At 37.8% G+C, this 24,158-nt stretch overlaps 1 protein-coding gene and 1 pseudogene across 7 annotated transcripts in view; both read right to left on the reverse strand.

Annotated features, from left to right (window-relative positions):
* SRPK2 (SRSF protein kinase 2) overlaps positions 1-24,158 on the reverse strand; it is a 243,460-nt gene that overhangs the window by 115,839 nt on the left and 103,463 nt on the right. The gene's annotated exons all lie outside the window — the stretch shown is intronic.
* LOC123812071 lies at positions 1,080-1,337 on the reverse strand (annotated as a pseudogene).

A 24,158-nucleotide genomic window follows, 5' to 3' on the forward strand; every position in this document is an offset into this window, starting at 1 on the left:
GAACTCAGTATCTGATAGTTGAGTTGCCTCTATTTCATTTAGCATTCTTTCTGAGGCTTCCTCCTTTCCTTTCATTTGGGAATTGTTTCTTTGTCTTCCCATTGTTTGTGAGACTCTTCAGATAGCAGAAACTGTTTATACTTCATTTTTGCTTGTGGATTGAGGCATGCAAAACACTAGAAAACTCATGAGCGGTCCTTAACAGACGGCGCGCGAGAAAACTGGTGAGCGGTACGCAATGTGTTAAAAAACAAAAATATAGTTTGAATTTTAGGGTAATTAAAATATGAAAAAACATAGGATTATCATTTTATAATTGTTCTGTTTGCTCTTTTCATTTTAAGTATGTAATTTTATTTAGAGAATGACAGCTAGTCAAACTTATGCTTAAAACATTTATCCATACTTAACCAGAGAGGTCACAGAGACTACCACACCAGTTGGCTATTCTACACCCTTTTATTTTAAATATGAACATTTTCCCAATACTGCTCAAGCCACATCTCATTTATCTTCCTCCTTAGAACTGCACAGGCTTGTTTTAAATAGCTTAAAAATGTGTAATAAACTACAGAGTCCATTAAGAGTAGATGTGTTCTGGTTAATCCTCAAAATGGTGTGGCCAGAGATAAAACAAGTATTACATATGAATGTAATCTTTATCAACAAAAATTGAACTTTTCTAATAAAAAAGCTAGTCTAATATATGGTCTCATTTTACAAAGACATATCTCTTCCAAATCTCAGTGAAAGGAACATGAATAATTTACCAATTTTTTCTACTATGTGCCTTAAAGATACTTCATTAAAAACTGGTATCGGACACAACAAAATGACATTTGCAGAATGTAATATTGCAATGACAGTACTGAGATTGTTACAAACTCTTTGAGTATTAAATAGTTACACCCTGATTATATAGAACATTCATCCAATAATAAAATAGTGAACAGCAGGTGGAAATTGATCCCATTCGATATTCAGAGATAAAGCTAACCATTCTTTCCATTATTTTCTGCAGATAAGTCTCCCTCTTATATTGAAATCTGTTGGGAATTAAATCCAGGTAGTCTTCCAAACTACTGTATGGAGAAGATGCTGAAGTGCATCACTATACAGCATACTGCAACAGAAGGACTCCTCTGTTCAACAATTCTGGCGCACTTCCAAAATACACCCAACAACCCAGTTTTATTTCCGTCCAGGAAACTGGGTGCCAATGATCAGATATAAGCACAGGCACATACAAGCAGCAAGATTACCGTCAACTGACTCTGAAAGTTGAAAATGGCAGAGATAGTGGAGGCCAGTGGAGGCCAGTGAAGCCCCAGCCACATCTCCCTTCTGGGTCTGGGTCGAAAAAAGCATGTCAAATAGTAAGGATCTGTGCCACTTCATTCAGTACTTATTACCATCTAGCAAGCCATTCTCTTCAATTTATGGAAATTAAGATTAAGTAACTTTCCCCAGGTTAGAAAACTAAATAATACATAAGCCATCCTTCAAACCAAGACAGCCTACAAAGCCCATACTTGTTAAATTTAGTTATGCATTCTAAAAAGAGAGACTTAAGCCCTGGCTGTTGTGGCTCAGTAAACTGAGTGCCGGCTGGTGAACCAAAGGGTCACTGGTTCAATTCGCAGTCAGGATACATGCCTGGGCTGTAGGCGAGTTCCCCAGTAGGTGTGTGAGGCAACCACACACTGAGGTTTCTCTCCCTCTTGTTCTCCTTCCCTTCTCCTCTCTAAAGATAAATTAAAATCTTAAAAGAGAGAGACTTAAAATAACTTACATGTCAGAAGAACTAAAGAAGCCAAAAGAATCCACCAAAGCAATGAAAAGAGGTGCACTAATGTGGTATGTACTAGATGCTTTAGGAGGTACTCCTAAAATGGTAGAAAAATGGTACTCTTAACCTTGAAATGGGAAAGAAAACAGGCCTAGCAGACATGGGGACAAGATGATAAAAGAGTTTCACAAAGCCTTGGCTGGTGTAGCTCAGTGGATTGAGTGCAGTCTACGAACCAAAGGGTCACTGGTTCAATTCCTAGTCAGGGCACATGCCTGGGTTGCAGGCCAGGTCCCTAGTGGGGGCCACATGAGAGGCAACCACACATGATGTTTCTCTTCCTTTCTCCTTCCCTTCCCCTCTTTCTAAAAATTTAAAAAAAAAAAAAGTTTCACAGAACACAAGAACCTCACAAGGAGGGAAAAAGGGCAGAGAGGACAATGTAGTTTTTTGGAAACTGCAAATATTATCTGGCAATTGCTCCCCCCAAATTTTGGCGAACTTTTTTAGGTATAGAGATAAAACAGTCAAATATTTACTTATAATATTTAATTTTAATATAAGTATACATTTAAATCCATGTTATAAAATTTTATTTAGAAAGACTTTTTCTCACGTTCATGAGGCAATTCTATTCAAATGATTCACTCACATCTTTGTTACACTGTACTGATAAATAAAGCCACTTCTTTAGTCTAAAAGTCAAGTTTTCCAAAATATAGCATCTTCATTTCCAGGTTGTTTGAGATAAATTGTTATCATTTTTATTTAAGTATACATGATACTGCCACTGGAACTATTACCTATCCCAAATGCAAAATAATTATTTATTCAAGTCAGTTTTTCTATTTGATTTTACATGCACACACGATCTGGAAAACAGAATTACAAAATTGGTGTTAAAATGCTTTTGCCTTTCTCACTACTTTCACTAGTAAATTCTAAAAATATTTGAAACTAAACACTGATTAAAATCATGTTACTTTATCATATTAATATGTCATCGCAAAGAGTTCTTGGCTGTTCAAAATAAAGCCATTGAGATAGCTTTAAACATCTAATTTACTAAGATGTTTAGTGTGTTTCTCTGGAGGATGAATTCTTAGGAAGATGAGCTCTCACCTCACATTCCAGCAATCACAGCACTCCTGGATTAACCTCTGTGTGCAAGGGGCACCACGGGGCACTTTGCCTGGACCAGTGGTTCTCAAATTTGGCATATATCATAATCTCCCAAAAAGCTAATTAAAGCACAGACTCCTGGGATCCATACCAGGGTTTCTGATCCCATGGAATAAGGTAGAGTCTGAGAAGTCACTTTGTTTTTTAAGAGAGAGAGGAAGGGAAGGGGATGAAAGGAGGAAGAGGAAGTAAGAGAGAGAGAGAGACAGAGACAGAGAGAAAGGCAGGCAGACAGACACCGATCTGTTGCCTCTGTGTCCTGACCGGGGATCAAACCTGCAACCTCTTGGTGCAATGGACAATACTCCAACCAACTGAGCCACCGGGCCAGGAGTAAGAAGTCACATTTTTAAAAAGTTCCCAGGTGGTACCCATGCTGCTGGTCCAGATACCTCACTTTGAACCAGATTATGCTAAACCTTGTTCATCATTTTAATGGTTTAGATTTTACTCTCAGGCTATAGGAAGTCACTGAAAAGTTTCAAGCAGTGAAACGATATTACAAGATTTGTGGTTTCTAAAATGTCACTCTGACAGCAACATGAAGAACGGAGCTTTCACAAATAACATATTTCATGTATTCTAATATGTCTATTTTTTACATGTATAATTTCTAATAGCAAAATGCAGTTTGCAAGCAATGGTGTATCATACTGTAGTTTAATAGGCAGTGAATTTCCTTTCTTAGTGGTAAATAATGGTGTGTATTGTAACTTACAGGTGGCTAATTTACTGAAAAACAGTACATATTATTTCTTCTCATGGTACTATAAAGGGAAAGTAGTTTTTATCCCCATTTTAGGACTATATAAGAGATCCACTCCCATTCCAGATCACACAGATCTTAAACAGCAGGTCCAAAATTACAAACCCAAAAATTCTGACATATAAGTCAAACATCTTTCCTCTCACATGATACTCTTACCGTAACAACCTGTAGGTTACTTGCCAGAGAGAAACAAAGGAGATGAGGGCAACAGAACCAAGAGAAGATTTTATGGGTATAAGGTGTAAAATACCAAATTTAAGCAATTAAGATGAATGGCTTTAAGATTCTTATTGAGAAACTATCAATAAATGAAAACCACCAAATGGACCACCTCCACACATGTAGAGCGAAAATCAAACAGCAGTCTGGGAACACTGTCTCACACAGTGCTGTAAGGTGCAAAAGATGGACACAGGTTTGAAGATTCACTTTAAATTATAGTAGGTGATGCCCTGAAGTGAGGTTTGTATCAAGGTGAGTCCTGAGCCTGGAGAGCCACCAGAATACCACACACCTTCAGCTTTTTTCTAAGAGACTACCAGAACCCCAGGACATTTCAGTAACAAACAGCAACAATTCTCAAAAAACCCATAAACTTTGTTTTTGATCACATTTGTTTGAAAAGGTGTGACTTTTTGAAATACCATTCTGTAGGTTGCCAAAATGATTTTTAATTTTAAAACTTAAAGGAAAAAAATTAAAATAGAAAATATAACAAATATTTGCCATACCATTTTACATATCCCCACTTCCTACTGCCAGTCTACCAATGGAAGACCCACTAAATTATGCAATCTGTTCAGCACATTCTGGAAAGCACACTTACACCTTTATTTGGGTCATTTAGATGTTCTAGTTCCTAGGAGAAGAATGTGCAAATATTCTCCTTCATCAAACAGATCGCCCTTACTAAAACAACGGAAAGTTCAGAAAAGTGAACTATCTGAGCTAATAATTATTCTGGGGCCCAGACAGTTTTCATCTCTGAAAGGAATTCTAAATATACTACTTAAATCTCACATTCAACTTCTGACTAGAAAAAAGCAAAAGACTTAAAAAAGAAACCATGAAGCTTTTGCTCTAACCATCATTATGTTAAAAAAAAAATGAATACCATGACTGACAAGTTGAAAGTTGTCATGGATGGTGTCTACCACCAGACGTGAAACATGTAGGTGCTGTATTAAAGCTGCAAGCTGAACTTTAAGAACCTAAGAAAGCACATTGGAGTAACCAGCAAGATATTTCTATTTTGCCTACTTGGTATTATGTTCATTATAAATGTTTAAGTCTTGGACTGGTTGTGGGGAAAGCATTTGTTTATTTATTTTTCCATTGCTTTGAGAGAGGAAGGGGGAGGGAGATAAAAGGAGGGGCATTGATGAGAGAGAAAAACATCAGTTGGTTGCCTCCAGGATACACCCCGACTGGGTTCCGAACCCGAAACCTAGGCATGTGCCCTGACAGGGGCTGGAACCCACAACCTTTCAGTTTACAGGACAATGATCCAACCAACTGAGCCACAGCAGCCCAGGCTGCAAAAGCATTTAAATGTTAACAGCCAATAACAGCAGCAGTACATTCTGACAATGAAAACACTAAAAAAGCTACAGTATTATTAGGTTTGACACAGCTCATGAGCAAAATAACCCAGAGTTAAAAGCAAGGCATATAGCTAAATCAGCCCCTCCGTAAATAACTATTCCTCCAACCAGACAAATGACAAGGGGTTCTAGGTAATGGCTAAATTTTGCTGGGTAAAGCAACAGCAAAGCAACATTAATTGGGGCTCCAACTAGTGGCAATTAACAATCATTTTCAAGTCAAAGCAAATTCTCTTTAAAGGCCCTGTGTGCCTCCTTCAAATTCTTAATAGATGGATATCAAGATAACTAGACTATCGTTATTTTTCTCATCCCTTTTAGGTTGTGAGCAGATAGTAAGAAAGGGAGTCACCATAAACCATAAAGCATCTTGGAGTGGAAGATGTGGTCTGTCTGGGAGACCAAGGCACAGGCCCTCGGCCCAGGCTCAGCTTGGAAGACGACCACTCTGAAGGACAGGCTCAAGGTACCAGGCAGCAAACTCATAGCTAGAGGGTCCCAGCTACATAGGTAGGGTGTGTCCAGTAGCCACGGTGCCCCAAGACTATCCCAGTAGCATGACAGTGGCTGCTGCCTCTCCATCTGTTCCCTAGCTTTTCTGTTGTTCCACTGCCTACTTCAATCATTCCAATAAAGTTTATCTCTAGTTAAAAGAGCGACTGTCAGGGCAGGTGGAAATGGGAGGGAGGTGGGAAGGGATGGGTGGGTGGGCTGGGATGGGAGTAAAGAACAGAAAACTGTACTTGAACAATTAAAATAAAATAAAATAAAAAGCCACAGTCAGTTTGTATTACTTGGAATGCAGAAGCCTGATAAGGCTTAATCATTACACAGTCTATATTTTTGTTAAAATTAAACAATTTTTGAAAAATTGTTTAGTTGTTTTACTTTGTTTTTAGTAACAAAATCATCTTACTTAGTAGAGACTTAGAAAATAGATAAGTACAATGAAGAAAGTGACATCATTTATAACCCCACCACTTACACAGAAACAACCTAAACCATTTTGGAGCACATCTTTCCAAGCTTTCTGCCAGAATGGACATTTTGACTCCTGAGAAAAAAGGTGTGGACGCAGTAACTGCACTGGAGAGCTATGGCATCATTAAGCCAGAGTGATCGCCTAATCCATCAAAAAATGTACTTGTGAGAGTGAAAAGGCTTCTTTCCCTCCCTCCTCTATTAATAAGTCAAGAAAACACATAAATTGGAGCTATCCCAGGCAAACTCAAGTGTATAGTTGCTCTGCATACTTGAATAATGTGACCTACTGGTTATGAACCCCTACTCTGGAAATAGTCCTGTTCATCAGAAGAGACTATGAATAATAAATTCTTACCTAGCATGATTTATCACTTGGCAGAAAGGGGAACAAGAAGATCAACTTATGTTTTAACCAAACCAAATTTTTAATTAAAACTTTCAAAACAAAAAATTACACTTTAATTAGTATTAGCAAATACAAAATATAGCTATCACTCCTTCCTTCTCAACTTAGAAAAAATGTTGATACAATTTGACTTTGCACAGGAAGTAAGCCCACACTGAATATCTTCCCTGAATTATCAAGGCACCACTGAAGCAGTACATTCAGTTTGTCACCCCCCAAATAATACATCTTTTGGGGGGTTTCCCCCTATACCTGAGCCAGACCCCTTAAGAAGGCTGGAGAGGGAAAATAGCCTGAACATCAAAATATATTGTTTCAAATAAACTCTTAGGATTCGACAACATGTAATGGGAAGACAGTAAAAACTAAAAACATAATTAACAAAATCTAGGTAGAGTGAGATATAGAAAGAGTACTCTACAGTATAAAGCAACAACAGAAAAAGCTTTAAAGTATGAAAAATCATGGAACAGATTTAAATGCAGTGGTACATGATCATAAGAATTAGAAAGCTAGAGTTCCCTGAGATTAATTTTTTCTCCCCTTTTAAACTAGAAACTTTGCTTTTAGCCTTGGTCAGCAACTGCTCTTTATTTCCTCACCTCTTTTCTTCGTATTCTTTGTTAAAAATGAACCCTGCTTTCATTTTGCATCTCCACCAATCATATTTTACCTACAGTAAAATAAGTTCAACCTCTAGAGCAAATACACTGAGCACAGACTAAAAAGGTCAGAAGTAAATAGCTTATAAACTTATTTTTATCCTTTTATGGAGCAATAGTGAAATAATTTTTATATACAAACAGTCCCACAAAGCAAAGGGTCGCTGGTTAGATCCCAGTCCAGGCACATGCCTGGGTTGAGGGTTCGGTTCCCAGCTAGGGAGCATAACAAGAGGCAACCAATAGGTGTTTCTCTCTCACAATGATGTTTCTCTCCCTCTCTCTTCCCCTAGCTTCTCCTCGCTCTAAAATTTTTTTTGAAAGTTATTTAAACTGAGTCCCAACAACACAGAAAAGGTATAAAAATGTCATTTAAAGTGCCATATATTCTTCCTTGTTTACAATGTTCTTTACATATAAATCCTAGAAACCACAAACAGGCAGGGAGGGAGGGAGAGAGGGAAAAAATTTAACTTTGAAAGAGTAAACATAGACATATAGGGTGATCTAACATCTGATCTTTGAACCCCACTTGTCTCTAAAAGGGGAAAGATCTCTGGGCAATGACAAAGAACACTATTCCAAAAATACATTTTTCTCATATGTTGTTTTATACATATGCTCTTGATTTATTGTAGGCGTTTATTTTTTTGAAGTTTTATTTACTTATTTTTTAGAAAGAAGGGAAGGGAGGGAGAGAGGGAGAGAAACATCACTGTGTGGTTGCTTTTCCTGTGCCCCCTACTGGGGACCTGGCCCACGGCCAAGGCATGTGCCCAGACTGGAAATCGAACCCATGGCCCTTTGTTTCACAGGCCCATGCTCAATCCACTGAGTCACACCAGCCAGGGCTATTGTATGCCTTTAATTACTACAATTAAATTATTAACCTGATATTTATCAAGTATTTTTAATTACTTAAATTATTAACCAGATTATTTATCAAGTATTTTTACCATACATTTTTACCAAATATTAAGCTAAATGTTTCAGATGCTTAAAGTAACCTTTGCCAAGACAATTCCAGTTCACAGCCTATAATGCTTTATTTTTATCATTTGTTTATTTGCCTTTTACAGAATGTTCAAGAATCATCTTGCCAAATTGGAGGAAGAGTTTAAGGGCAAAAATATGTAAAAACTGTAAGTGAAAGTACAAAAATGTCAGAATACAAAACAAAGTAACTTTTTAAAGAGATTGTGTGGTAAAGAAGGGATGTAAATGTTTTTTATAATTTTGCTTTTGAGAAATCTAATTCTGATATCAAAATTAGATAAAGACAAATTATGGTGCATAACAGGACTTTTAGGCTGAATTTGGACATTTCTTCTCTGCAGCATATACCTAGATCATTTATTGAATGGTTATCTTGTCCTAGACACTTGATGTATATGATTTCAGGTAAATTTCATGATTACCCAACTTGTATGCATCATTTTATATGCTTCATACAGATACAGAAACTGGGGGCCAGTCAACGTTTCCCACTTACCCAAGGTAAAGCAATTCAGCAAACCAGCTCATTCGAAAATCTGGTCTGGTTACAAAGCATGCGATCATTTCTCTATGCCAAATTTCCTCTTATAAACAGTACCACCCACCACCTCTTGAGCATACATTTTACATTTATTATCTCCTTAAATCCTCACAATTCCCTGTGAGGTCAGCATTATCACTTTTATTTTAAAGATCAGGAAAACGTATAGACTTAAAAGAAATTAGGTAGCTTGTCAGGATTTAGCTTCTGAACCATGCCTCCAAAATCCATATATTCTTTCCAATATATCTTGCTGCTTTCAGTTCCATAATTCTATAAATCATCACCAGACAAGCCCTTCCTTTATCGGAAATGGTGACTCTTGTACAGGATGAAGATGAAGTTAGGGGAGTTCCAGCCAAGATGGAGGCGTGGGTAGAAACCCTTTGCTTCATCACACAACCAAAAGGAGGATAACAACCAATCTAAAATCAATAAACAACCAAAAGCACCAGAAAATCAAACTGCATGGAACTCTGACAACCAATTAAATTGGAATTAAAGAAAAAAATCAACCAGAACAACAAGATGGGTAAGGCAACAGACCTTGGGGGCCAACTCAGAAAAACCCTGAGACGCGGCACACCGTGGGGGTGGGACTGGCTGCTGAGCTCCAGGCTGCACAGGAGGGGCTGAGTAAGGGGGGAACTGAGACTCAGAGCTGACTGTGGGCTACAGCTGGGGTTGTCCCAGTGGGAGAAACTCCCAGTCTCACATGAGTCCATTGAAAAATGTGCTAGAGATGAGTATGTGAGCCACACTGTTCCCTCTCTGGTCCCTCCCCCACAACACAGCAAGGAGGGTTGCCCTGCCTTGGTGAATACCCGAGGCCCCCCACCCCTTACAACCTACCAGCTGTGCCAAGACAAAGAAATATGGCCCAAATAAATGAAAGAACAGAGCAAAGCCTCAGAAAGAGAACTAAGCGAGGAGGAGATCACCAACCTACCTGATGGAGAATTTAAAGCCCTGGTAATCAATATGCTCACAGATCTGATTGAGCTTGGTTGAAAAATGAAAAAACAACTGAAAGATACCCAAAGTGAAATAAAGCAGAATATTCAGGGAACCAAAAGTGACAGGAAGGAAACCAAGACTCAAAGCAACTGTTTGGAACATAAGGAAAAAATAAACATCCATCCAGAAGAAAAGGAAGAAACAAGAACTCAGAAAAGTGAAAAGAGCCTTACAAACTTCTGGGACAACCTGAAACATTCAAATATCAGAATTACAGGCATGCTAGAAGGAGAAGAACAATAGCAAGAAATTGAAAACTTATCTGAACAAATAATGAAGGAAAATTTCCCCAATCTGGTCAAGGAAATAGACTTCCAGGAAGCCCAGAGAGTCCCAGCGAAGTTGGACCCAAAGAGGAACACACCAAGGCACATCAACATTAAGTTACCCAAGTTTAAAGATAAAGAGAGAATCCTAAAAGAAGCAAGTGGAAAGGAGACAGTTACCTAACAAAGGGGTCTCCATAAGACTATCAGCTGATTTCTCAAAAGAAACCCTGCAGGCAAGAAGGGGCTGGAAAGAAGTATTCAAAGTCATGAAAGGTAAGGACCTACAGTGGATTGAGCATGGGCTGTGAACCAAAGTGTCGCAGGTTCAATTCCCAGTCAGGGTACATGCCTAGGTTGCAGGCCATGACCCCCAGCAACCCCACATTGATGTTTCTCTCTCTCTCTCTCTCTATCTCCCTCCCTTCCCTCTCTAAAAATAAATAAATAAAATCTTTTTTAAAAAAAGTTTTCATTAAAAAAAAGAATGAGAGGGCAGATAAAGTGCTTCTCAGATAAGGTCAAGTTAAAGGAGTTAATCATCACCAAGTCATTATTATGTGAAATGTTAAAGGGACTTACCTAAGAAAAAGATCAAAAATATGAACAGTAAAATGACAACTCAGAACTATGAACAAATGAATCTAAAACAAAAGAGCAAACAACCAGAACAGGAACAGAATCAGAGAAATGGACAGCACACAGAGGGAGTTCAGTGGGAAAGAGGAAGGGAGGAATGGGGGGGAAGGTACAGGGTAGAAGCATAATTGGTAGGCATAAAATAGATGGGGAGATATAAAAAATGGTATAGGAAACAGAGGACTCAAAGAATTTATATGTACAACCCATGGACATGAACAAAGTGGGGGGAAATGCTGGAGGGTTGGGGGGTCAGGGTGGAGTGGGGATAAAGGGGCAAAATTTGGGAAAACTGTAACAGTATAATCAATAAAAAATACTTTTTTAAAAAAGATCAAGTTAGACATGATCTTTTGTTTCCACTGCAACTCTTCTCCCTCCCTTCACACTGCTCCCAGCATTATAACCAGACAACTTCTCAAGAAAGTACATTTTCAGTCATTCCCTCCACAACCCCTTTCAAGCAGATAAATGAAAAGGCTTAAAAATAGTAAAAGGAAATCTCCACCCCCCACCAGGAAATGGTCATCAGGACTACTGTCAACAGTCTGCCATATTCTGCATAACCTTACTCCAAACCCAAAGACCAAATCTTTAATTTTTTTAAGTAAAAAATTAAGTATTTCCTACCATCATTTCCAAATGGTACCATTATCACCTGGCTGAGTGTGGGAAACATTTCTAGGTCTGGTATTTCATCTATACAATAAACGACATGATCTTGAATGGCCCTTCCATTTTAGAGATCTAAGTTATCTGATGTATACCCCCCTCTTCCTACGTCTGCTTCCAAGGAAGAGACTGGAAATTTACTGGGCAAGGCATAGGGTGTAGTAGATAAAGCCCCACAGTATATATATAGCAAGGTAACCATTTTTAGGTACCACTATATACACAAAGATCTACTCACAGGCACACACACAAACTCTAATTTGAAACAAGCAACAGAAAACAATCCAGAGCTTGTGCTTTGCCAACCCAAAATGAATGATCTATTTTTAGCTCAAATCCACTCAAGAGAGGACTGAGACTGGTCTGCAGCAGCCAACTGGACAGCTCAACAGCCACTGGGCTCACTAGTGAGGCTTAAGGCACGCTGGATCTCCTATTCTTAAAAGTACCCTTTGGCTTGACTAAAGCTGTAAATTCAGTGTAAGGACAGAAAGCTATGAAGGCTTAAAGCTTGACAAGGGAGTAGTATTTCAATACATAATTCTACTTCTGTATTTTACCTATTCTGATAAGAAGGTATGGCCATGGCTCAAAAAGCCTGGACATCTTTACATTCATTCTAATCTTAATTTTCCAAGTCTGGATGAGTCATTTTACAGGTCAGCAACTGACACAGGAGCAAAGTTGACAAGATTAAAATTAAAACCCTAAATTTACTTGTGAAACAAACTTAGATAATAAATGGTGAATTCAGGTCTGTGAACAAAGTTGAGAATTTTAAAGTACACTCAGAATTTGAAGAAAGGTACAGAATTTTCTATTTTAATTACAAAGAATATATTATCTCTACATTACAGCCCATTTAATAAATACCTGCAGTTCATCAGATAACCTAAATATAAATGTGAGAACTGGTACAAACAAAATTTTCTCAATTCAATCTAGGGAGCTCTGCTAGTATTCCAGCTGCTGGCATCACTCAGATATAAGGGAAAGAGCAGGAGACAGATGGGTGGCCTACACTGAAGTCCCAACTCTGCCATTCATTAGCTGTGTGTGTGCCTCCAAGGCTCTGGGGCTCATGGCCCATGGGCAATTCAAACATCAGGTAGGTGTTTCTAGAAGGATAGTACTACCAAAAAGAAGCTGCTCAGTGAAAGCAATGGGAGTCCTTTAAGGTTTCTGAGCCCAGGCAGGCTTGTTAAAACAGCTACAAAAACAATTATTTAGCAAAGTTTTTCAAAAGAGAGTGATACAAAATACTGTCCAGTATTTTCTGGGGGGAAGACGGGACAATTTTTTCTTAGAGAAAATGTCCACACCAATTGGCAAGTCAAAGTCTTTATTCAAATAATCATTTGTACCTACTATGTAGGCTAGATGATGTGCTAGGTACCAGGAACATGAAGACAGATAAAACACTGTTTCTCATGGTCTAGTGACAGGCAGCTTCTCAGTACAGATGTATAAATAGCATACTGGGAGGAAAACACAGGAGAAGGGGCCTCTGCAGGAGAGGGAGGCTCAAAACTGAGAAAGTGAGGTCCAGGCAGAGGGCAGGCCCTGTCATGAAGGCTGACAGGACCAATGATGGTGGATCAGTAGAAGCTCCAGATTAAGAGCACCAGACTGGGGAGGACATTTCTTAAGCTACAGTGCAAGTCTCTTTGAGGAATAGTGTTCCTGGAGGTGGTATTAAGGGCAAAGGGAAGAGGTTAGTGGCAGTCAGGAAAGAGACTAAGCAGCACTGGAGGCCAGAGGTGAGGAATAGCTGAATAAAAGCAGTACAACAAAGGCAGATGAGAGCAGACAGGTCTGTAAAGGACTTGTGCAAAGGAATCAATAGGCCTAGTGATCAAGTAGATGAGAACTGAAAGGAAAAATAAGACAATGCTGAGGCTTTGAATCCATGGAGTTACAAACATTCACTTTCTAAAATTAAATTAAGCAAGCTGACAAAACTTTAGAGGCAGTAGGGCCTGCCCAGTCACGGTGAGCCTCACGGTTACAGAGCCTGCCAGGTGAGAAGAGCATGAGCAAGAAGTCTGGCAGACAGAGGACTGAGGCTCCACCAGCTGCTGCAAAGAAAAGCCTGAAAGTTACAAATACACATCAGCAAAAACCCTCACTATTTGCCTGACTAAGAGTAGGGGACTTCCTTCTACCCTTATATAGACTTTACAGTTTCCTGTTAGCTTCTACTGTCTTTCAAAAATATTTAAGATGTCCATTTAAACCCAGAGAAGCAGGTTACCCAAGGATAATTTTTGTCCTGGGCCCAGAGCCCCTATGGGTAGCCATAAACCAAAAGAATTGTTTATTCCCTCTCCCACTCCCCTACTACAACTCCCCCTACAAGAGATTGGCCATATAACCTACCTATCAGCACAGTCAGGAAACACTAAAGGAAATAATAAGTTTGTTTTAGGACAGGTTGAATTTGAGGTCTCAACAGAATTTAGGTATTAATGTAAAGTAGGCAGCTAGATAATCTGTAGCTCAGTATAAAGAGTTAGAGATATAAATTTGGAGTCTCATCAGCACACAAATGGTATTCAACACCATGGAAACGAAGAAAGTGCATATAAGAAGAGCAGGCCTAGAACAGAGACCCTGGGAGCAGGGGTGCTGACATTTGGATTAAAAAAAAACAAACAAAGAAACCGAGAAGGATCACTTTTAGTGCTTCATCTTCTGTCCCAAATTCTTCCCTAACCAAAGACATACACCTTTTGTATTAAACATATCTACACATTCTACAACCAGGTATTTTCAATACTAAAGACTATCAACTACAAAGTTTACCAATTTAGACAGGCATCTAGTAAGTGAAGGCAATCTTTCACATGCCCTGAACTGTCAGGAGAAAAGGGACTGACTGTACATCAGTGCATCTGCTGATAAGGGACATTTCCAGACAGAGGAGGCCTCTCCCGTTATGTGAGTTGTTCACAGCTGAAATACCTTTAGAATCAGCTAGGTGAGCGTGCAGCATTAAGATGCACAAGAATAAATTTTGGGTCCTGGTTCTACTGGAGTGGGCCTGAATCTCCCTTATGGGCATTCAAATTCAGTGTTTTGTAGAGAAAACAGAAGGGCCCAGTACTTGCAGTACCATGTGAACTGGCAATCAAAATCATGTCTCCATGGGCTCGTAACTACAGCACAAGTCTTCATGCTAACAAATCTTTCTTTTATTGTATATTACCAAAGTCTTTCTTCCTGCCATTAAACATTTTTCTCTACAGATAAAGCGCAAGTACACTGTGTTGTAAAAGGGGGCACTTTTTAAACTGATTAGCTCTATGACTTTGGGTAAGTTGTCACTGGTAAGAGATAATGAGGACTAACTGAAAGAGGGCTCAAAAAAGGTTCCAAACTCAGTGAATGTTAGGCATTAATGACAGATGAGAAAGAAGAAGAGGAGAATGATATGAAGTTAATGATGATAACCTTATGCACATCACTGATATCAAAGTGTTATTAATGTCTAACATTAATGTAGAATTGTGTACGTACCATACCAAAAGGCTAAGCCTTTTGTTGGCTTCTCACTTGATTGTTCAAAGATTTTAACTACAAAATATGACGATTTAACAGTGCCTAACAAAATGTATTAAACAGCAACTAAAATGAAAAAGTTTAATTCTTGGTATCTGAACTGACTGAAGACAACCTTTTTTACCATCTCCTGAGAAGGTTGCTGCCACTTAAAGGAAACAGATTTTGTTGGGGGAAGGGGGAGTCAGAGTCACATTTACATTTAAACGCGTCCTCCTGTCAAAGAAATTGCATAGTTCTCTTCAAACAGAGATTTGGGGTTAAAAATCTTTATATCAAACCAGGATGAGCAAGAAAAGGGTAGAAAATAGCAAAAAAAAAGTGAATTCTGCCCACATGTGCTCATTATATTTACTCTGTTTCAAGGCCAAGGCTGGCACTCCTAATCTATTTGCCTTCTTGATGCTCACATATTGAAGTTACTGGAGAAAGACCTAAAGATGAAGAGCACATACTCTCACTAAATGCACTCGGCCTGACTCAAGACCCCTTGTACATGAAAGTGCTTGGCATCTTTGGTATCCAGAACCTGAGGCACAGAGGTCAGAGCTACAAAACAAGGCTTTTAGAGCACCTTGACCACAAACTGGTTACGCGGCACTGTGAAATCATATACGTGGTGTTCTTATCTACAAAGTGGGAAAAAGAACCACCTACCCTACACATCTACAAGGATTTTTTTTAAAGATTTTATTTAGTTATTTTTAGAGAGGGAAGGGAGGGAGATAGAGAGAGAGAGAGAGAGAAACATCAATGTGTGGTTGCTGGGGGTTATGGCCTGCAACCCAGGCATGTACCCTGGCTGGGAATCAAACCTGGGACACTTTGGTTCCCAGCCCGTGCTCAATCCACTGAGCTACGCCAGCCAGGGTACAAGGATTTTTTTAAAACTAAACTAAACTAGTAGTGAACTGGAGAATATGCTGTAAAACAAAAGGCATTTAAGTTATTTCCTCCATGCTCTTTGACTAGAGTGGTGCTAATAAAACTACTATATAATTTAAAATACTAGTACTAATACAATTTAAAATAAGCATTCTTGATGTTCTTAAAGGAGAGAAAAAAAAACTGGTCAAATCAATTCCTTTGTTCAATGTTTCAATACTCTAAATTCCAATCGTACCTGGAACCTTAGATAAATCACATCGCCATTTGAGGTACCAGTTTTCATTATGTATAAAACAAGATTGGGGGACAAACTGAACCTCCCAAGTTCAAGTCTTGCTATGATGCTTTTATCATTCTGTTCATCTACATATGCCTGGTCAAAGGAACTAGTTAAATGCTTTAGATTAGTTTATAGAAATGAATCATTAGAACTGAATTGCTATAGGGTGAGTGGAGGAGGGCAAAGAGGAAAAAGAATTGGGACAACTGTAATAGAATAAACAATAAAAAAAAAAAAGAACCAAACCACAGCATTGACAAATGTACTTTTACTTTCCACAATCTCAAATATATTAAAGTTTGAGGGAACATAAGAATTTAGACAATGTGGTGATTCCTCCAACATTCTTTTCAACAGTATGACTTGGAATTATGATGACACATGATGTATAAATCTTCAATTTCCTTCTATAAGCTCTTGTTGCCCACGTGCCTCTAAAAGTTTAACCATATCACAGAGCTAAGTGTTTTCCTAGTGTTTAAAAATACATTATTTTGTTTTTATACACCCTTAAATGCAAACACTGCAAGAAAAGCAACACTGATGTGCTGCATCACTGCTGAAAAGGCTGGCTGTGCTGGACTTACTGGGGATCACAATGTCGGTCACTAAATTATAACTTCACATTTGGAGATATGCCAGTTTTACTTTACACACACGCACAGCATGATGCCACTGGACACTTAGTGGGGAATTTTAGGTCAAAACTACAGAAAGTACCCAATCAAATCAAGGAACCAGACAGAACCTCATCTTTAGAAAAAGCTACCTTCAGTAGATTCACTTTTAAAACATTAAAGTTTGAAGAAATTTCTTGGAAAGTGCTTGATTCACATTCATCTAAAAGTATTCTACAAATAGATCCACCATAATAATTTTGTCCTGAGAATCAGAAGGCCTTTTTAATGTTCTCTGTAAAATCTGTGATTTCATTAAACAACTGGGTAGATGAACAGCAGCTAAGTTTTATTTACTGCTATGATAATCAGTTCAATTTTCATCACTAGCCATTAAATAGTTTATAGTAACTCTGAGAGAAACAGAGAATAACTGCCGTATTTTTCTTCAGGGCAGGTGGACTGCTGCTAAGCAGGGCCTAAGCAGACACTGGAAACATGACTGACATTAGGGCAGAACAGCAGCAGAAGCTACTCAGGGGCACAAGCAGTGAAGGAACAGGAAGTAAGGATGAGCCACCAGACATTGCACAACTCATTACAAACACAATTACTTGACTTGTTTACTTTGAAATAAATATTTGCATCTATATTGAAATGGATGGGTACCAAGGTATCACCACAGCAGTAAACCAATACACTCTCTCACTTCAACTACAAAAGCCCAGACAGTCCTAAACTGAGGAAAAAATCACATATAACAGACCAAGGTGTTTATTATATTATAGGCAGCCAAGGATTCCTCTAAAGTCATCTTTCATTTATTCAAACACCAACTGTCAAATTATAACTGAAAACCTAGAAAAATGAAAACATTATTTTAATCTCTTAAGAAAATGAAAAGGAGTGAGCTGAACAACAACAAAAATTGTTCCTTCACAGTTCTAAGTTTAATGCCATCAGACTTCCCTTTCAATAAATAGATGTAACAACATTCAACCTAACTGTAAACCTCTTCAGGACCACATTAAAGAGGCTCCTCCTGCAGGCTAAGGACTATCCTGGCCCCGAAAACAAGATGTCCTTTTTGATTCTGGGTCCAAAGAGTGTAACAATAATTAGTAGTAAACCTTGTCAGAAAAAAACAGGCTGGTGAAGGGGACAAGAACTGATTTTCAAGTCAGCGTTTTGGATTTTGTGTGTGTGTGCACACTCTGGCTAAAACAGGTATGAGAAGAACTAAGTGAGAACAATCTGTGCCCTTGTGTGTGTGTAGTGAATACCATAAACTATAACTCATCTACTTATCTTTATTTCTTTAATCAGATTAATACACTTAGAAGTCTATCTATCTCATCTTATCTCTTCCTTTAAAACCAAAGATTCAGAAAACTAAATTGTTTTTACAATTAACAGACACTGCTAAATTAGCAGAATATTAAAAAGACTTAAAATTCAGTTAAGTAATGTGATGGCAGATAATTAATGGCATTCTTCTCCCTTAAAGGGGAAAAAATAACCTTATCAAAGAACAAATAACTAGAGCATACAATTCCTTCCAAATTACCAATCTGAATTAAAATAAAGGAAATAAAACTGTATAATATTGTCAGCATAGGAAGAGAGATATAATAAAAATGGGATAGATGGAGCTTAGGAAAGAAAAATAACAATGAAGAAAATACACTTTTATAAATGAAAAAAGGTTAAAATAACAAGACTTCATTGGCATTCTTGTCTGAAAATAAAGTTTAGTGGTTTTTAAATTTTAAATTAAAATTAAATTAAATTTTAAATTTAAATTTTGTTCTTCAGCCATGTAGCCACATTTCAAATGCTCAGTTAACCATGTCTATTTTATGGATCCTTCTAGATCATTGCAGGAAGTCTATTGTACAGCACTGGCATAGATTATTTCAAACAATTTATGTAAGTGACACTTCATATATCAAAGACTTTTTTCCCAAATTGACAGAACATTTTCAGACAAACATTTCAAATTATTAACTATAAATCAGAAATCCTGTCATGATTATCATACATAACACAAAAAATTCCTGAAGGCTCAATAAGCCAATCACCTGTCTTTACAAAGAAACATCTCTACCCATCTAAACAAATAAGGGACCACCCTCTTTTTAAAGCCTTGGAGAGAAATATATTTCATACCCTCTCTTGATAATCCATTTCAATGTTTAATATAGCATCAAGGAATTCATCTGCCCACTGTCATTCAAATGGTAAATACTGCTATAATTTTCCAGCCATTTCTAGAGCAAGTAAGTAACATTCTGCCGCCAACTGCAGCATATGATGCAACCCATCCATTCTAGATGGGAAAATGCATTTCTTTAGACTTTCTTAAGACCCTAATTTATACCTACAGGAGCATGTACACGGTCTGAACATAGGCATAACATCTTCCTTCAATGGCTCTTGGTAAATTTCAGCATAAAGTTCAAAATCTAACCACTAAATCCTTGCTACCCGGGTACAAACAACCCCCCCTCCCCCTCTCTCACCTATTTTTCCATCCTTTCCCCCACCTCTTCCCCAAGTCTTATGGAATTTCACTCTCTTACATGCTGTTTCCTCAGCTTGCAATGGCTACCTGAGGATGTGGGCTTTAGATTCCAGTCTTCCTGCTGTGCAAGGCACACTCCTGCCTCCCCCACCCAACCCCAAAATCTAGCAAGAAAGATATATTTTGCCAAAAGGAAGATTTTGACCAAAAAGGTGATTAAATTTTGCAATAAAGTCAGTGAATACTTAACATCTACAAGACCTTGTTTTAACAAGGGAGGTTGGGGAATATTAATTCCTGAACATCTTTCATAAAAAAGGAAACCATCTATGTTTAATGTTTTGTCATCTGTCTGAAGTTTGTCATGTAACTTCTTGAAATCCCCTACAAAATTAAGATTCATTAGCATAAACACTAAATGTACCCTAGGAGGTTCCTAATGCATGACTGAAAACAAGAACATACTGTGTCTTGTATCTTGTTCAAGTTGTATCGACTTCGCTTTCACTTATTTATACATACCCTATGAAACAATGAAGGTACCACAGTAACATTTGGCTTTACTACAGGAAAGAAAGAGCTAAGGAGCAGAGGGACTAGTAAGTCAACACTGTCTAGCATATTGTTCGATGTTATGTTTACAATACTCAAAAAGAGACTATTTTGAGAACCCCAACTGAGGGTGTAAGGAGAAAGGTCCTTTATACACTGCCTGTGAGAGTGCAAAGCCGTGCCTTCCTGGAGAAACTTTAATATTCATTATCAAAAAGCCTTACACATTGGCTTTGCAAGTGATTGCATTTCTAAGACCAAGCTCAATAAATAAAATTATGGTACATCTATCCACAGCATAGACTCAGTCCTATGCAGCCTTTAAAAATGATACTATTTTTAAAATAATGCTATAGATTATTTAATATGAAAAATTGGGCATGTTAAATGTAAGAAACCAATTACAAAATAATCTGTCAGTATGATACTGGATTTTCTTGTTGGTAATGATGTTAAAATATATCTACTCTATTTTTATATATCTACTTCCACTGAAACAAAAAACAAAATAAAAAATTAATGATGACTGACCTTTAATGATAAAAGCATGCTGCTTTTTGTATTCTTTTAATCTGAATTTTCTAAAGTAAATTAACATACCTTCTGAGATATGTGAAAAAGGTTATATTAAATAATCATAATTCAGTTAGAGAAAAGGTTTGGTTCTCCTACAGAAACTAGTATATTTTCTTCTTATAGATAATAAGAGCAATGTTACTTTTTTCTTTAGTTTGGCTGTCAAGAAACCTAAAGCCAAACTTGAGAGTCACTTTTTTTAGTAGCTGTAAGGCAAATGCCACATATCTGGGTGTGCACCTGGCTCTCTTCCATCATAACCTTCTACCCTGACCTGCATTTTCTCTGACCCTTTCTCTACTGCACTGGAGGTAGTCTTCTAACTGGACTCAAAGTCTTTAATGGGGAGAGGGCTGTGGGAAAGGAGGGAAAAAAAAGATGGAAAAAAGGGAAAACAGAAAGAGAATGAGGTGGCATCTATGCAAACAGACCACTGTTCCACTTCTGTAACTTTCAGATTATTTTACTAAAGTTTAAGTTCTACCACAATCAGTATTTAATAAATATTCATATAATAAATAAGTAAAAATAACAACTACCCAGTTTAAGAAATTACTATTTGGGGGGGCCCTTCCCACTCCACACAGTTAATATCTTACTAAATGCTGGTCTTAGCATGTGGTTATTGAAGCAGTCATCACTGGTGTTTCTGCATATTTAAAATGTCAAAAACACCCAGAGATATACATACTCCTTAGCATGACAAAATTTGACTTATGTGCCTTCAATCTGCAGATATTGCTTAGTACTTTTAGGATTTGAAATTCCTTTACAGTAAGTCTGTACAGGGCGATTGCTTACAAACTGTGAATCAATGTGCTACAGCACAGCAGAAAAATGTTACCATGAGCTGAATGTGGATAGCAGGTACTCGGCTCGTTCATTTTTGTTTTGGTTTAATTTGCACCATCATTTAAAATAAGAGAGATCTGACATTAAAAAACAAAAACAAACAAAAAAACCCCCTTCAACTTCTAAAAATCACAGGAGCTGGCAAAAGACCTGTATTCAACACTAGTAATCAGCAGCTACCTCTTTAAATGGAGCTGTGGTCTCCAGTTGTCTAGAGTCTCCATCTGGCCCTCACCACTCATTTAAGTGGCCTTTAGTGAGCAAGACGTTTGTAACCCCTTCACCACAGCTCTAGTCTTCACCACAGCTCCCCCAAAATACAGTTGCTGGTTATGTGTAATTCTTTCAAGGAGTACAAAGGGGCTCCTACTATGAAGTGCCCATGATACAGGGCCTCAGCACTCACAGAGGTAAGCCACCTACCAAAGCTTCTTCTTTAAAGATCCTATGCTTTCTGTCCTCCCTTTGCAGTTCCCTAAATTCCAAATCACTGCACGCTAGCAAATAGCAACTGCTAATAAATGTTGGATGGATGGACAGATGATGAATGGATGACAAATGTAATCTACACTAAAATTAGTCTTAACTCCTTCCAGCTACTGGCAAATAAAGAATCCTATTACAAAGGAAATCTGCAATATGATTGTTATAACTACAGTTATTTTTGTCCTGGCTGGGTAGCTCAGTTAGTTGGAGCACTGCAAAAGGCTGAAGGTTTGATCCCCAGTCAGGGCACATACTTGGGTTGCAGGTTCAATCCCCCACAAAAACGCATACGGGAGGCAACCAACTGATGTTTCTCTTTCTCTCCCTCAAAATCAATACACATATCCTCCAGTGAGGATTTTCTAAAAAGTAGAACTATCTTTTTTCATTGTACAACAGTCATTATTATTCTTATAATAGCTGCTCACATTTGTTCAAAACTTCCCTAATCTACCATTTGGGGGAAGGCGGGGGCTCTCCAAGTGAAAAGTGTATGCCACTGTTAATACATTGTGTTGGCCAAAAAGTTCATTTGGTCTATGTAAAACTAAAAGACACATTTTCCATTTTTGCTAACAACTTTATTGAACAACATATTCACCATTTTGTTCCAGTACCTTCTGCCATCTTTCAAGCAACCTCATATTTCCAATCTTCTCAAAACTGTATCTTTTTGAGCAAAGAACTGTTCCAGGTACCTTTTGCAGTCTTTCAGGGAATTGAAATTTTTTCCATTAAGACAATTTTGTTCAGACCAAATAAATGAAAATCCAAAGGTGCAGTGTCTGATGAATACAGCAGATGATTCAGAACTTCCTAGCCAAGCTGTTAACAGTCTTTTCCTGGTCATCAAAGAGACATGCAGTCTTGCATTTTCCTGATGTTAAGATTATGCGTTTTCTGTTGACTAATTCCAGACACTCTTCATCAAGTACTGCTTTAAGTTGGTCTAATTAGAAGCAGTATTTAGGAAGTAATCATTTGGTTTTCCAGAAGGAGCTCATGATAGAGGACTCCCTCAGTCCCACCATATACACAACATCACCTTCTTTGGATGAAGAACAGCCTTTGGTATGGTTGATTGGTGGTGCTTCATTTCATTGCCCCACAATCTATTCCTTTCCACATTATTGTAAAGTATCCACTTTTCATCACCCATCACAGTTTGTTCAAAAAATGGAATGTTTTCATTATGTTTAGAGAATCACATGTGGAAATACCACCAAGGTTTTGTTCACTTATGTGGAACCCAACATCAAAGTGATTAACATAACCAAGGCGGTGCAAATGATTTTCAAGGCTTGACTTGGATACTTTGAGTATGTCGGCTATCTCCCCTGTGGTATAATGTTGATGGTTCTCAACTAATGTTTCATTTGATCGCTACCAACTTCAATTGGTCTACCCGACCATGGAGCATCATCCAGCGGGAAATCTCCAGCATGAAACTTCACAAACCACTTTTGGCACATTTGATCAGTCACAGCACCTTCTCCATACACGACACAAATCATTTTTTGCATTTCAGTTCTGTTTTTACCTTTCTTGAAATAATAAAGCAAAATATGCCAAATATGTTGCATACTTCCTTCCATCTTCAATGTTAAATGGCTACACAAAAATTCACCAATTTTAATAATTTTTTAAATGCATGCTGATATGACAGCTGTCACAATACAATCCAGAAAAACTGTTTTGAATGAAATTAAAGACAACTAGCATTTACCAGAGCCATCTTACAGGGGAAACCAAATGAACTTTTTGGCCAACCCAATACAAAATGCTCTTAGGTGATACTTAGGATTTGGTATTGAACTAAAATTAATCACATACTGAGAAAGTTACTCCTTTCCCAAGGTTCTTTCCATCTGAGTATATCAAAGAACAGGTCTTACTTTGGTGCTAACACATTTTTAAGCTCCTTTATGAGACTTGCCAGTTTAATTTCCCTTGTAAACAGAGAAGCATATGGCTCAAGCCTGAAGCCGTTATCAGACAACAGAATCTAGACAGGATTTAACAGTAATTCTTTTTAAAGGCAAATGATACTGACTCTTTGGTTCTGATAAAGATACTAACATTCATTTTTTAAAAAATAACTTTAAAAAGGCTTTATAAGGGGATACTGCAACCATGCAGGGGGCAGTGTAGAATCACTCTGTAAGTTATATAAATGTCTAACCACTATACTGTGCTGTACACCTGAAACTAATATAAATAATATTAAATGCCAAGTGTAATTGAAAAAAGTTAAGGCACTATAAAATTGTGTTACATACACTTTACCACAATTAA

The sequence above is a fragment of the Phyllostomus hastatus genome, unplaced genomic scaffold (assembly GCF_019186645.2).
Source record: "Phyllostomus hastatus isolate PE091 unplaced genomic scaffold, TTU_PhHast_1.1 phas_scaffold_78, whole genome shotgun sequence".
Classification (NCBI taxonomy): Eukaryota; Metazoa; Chordata; class Mammalia; order Chiroptera; family Phyllostomidae; genus Phyllostomus; species Phyllostomus hastatus.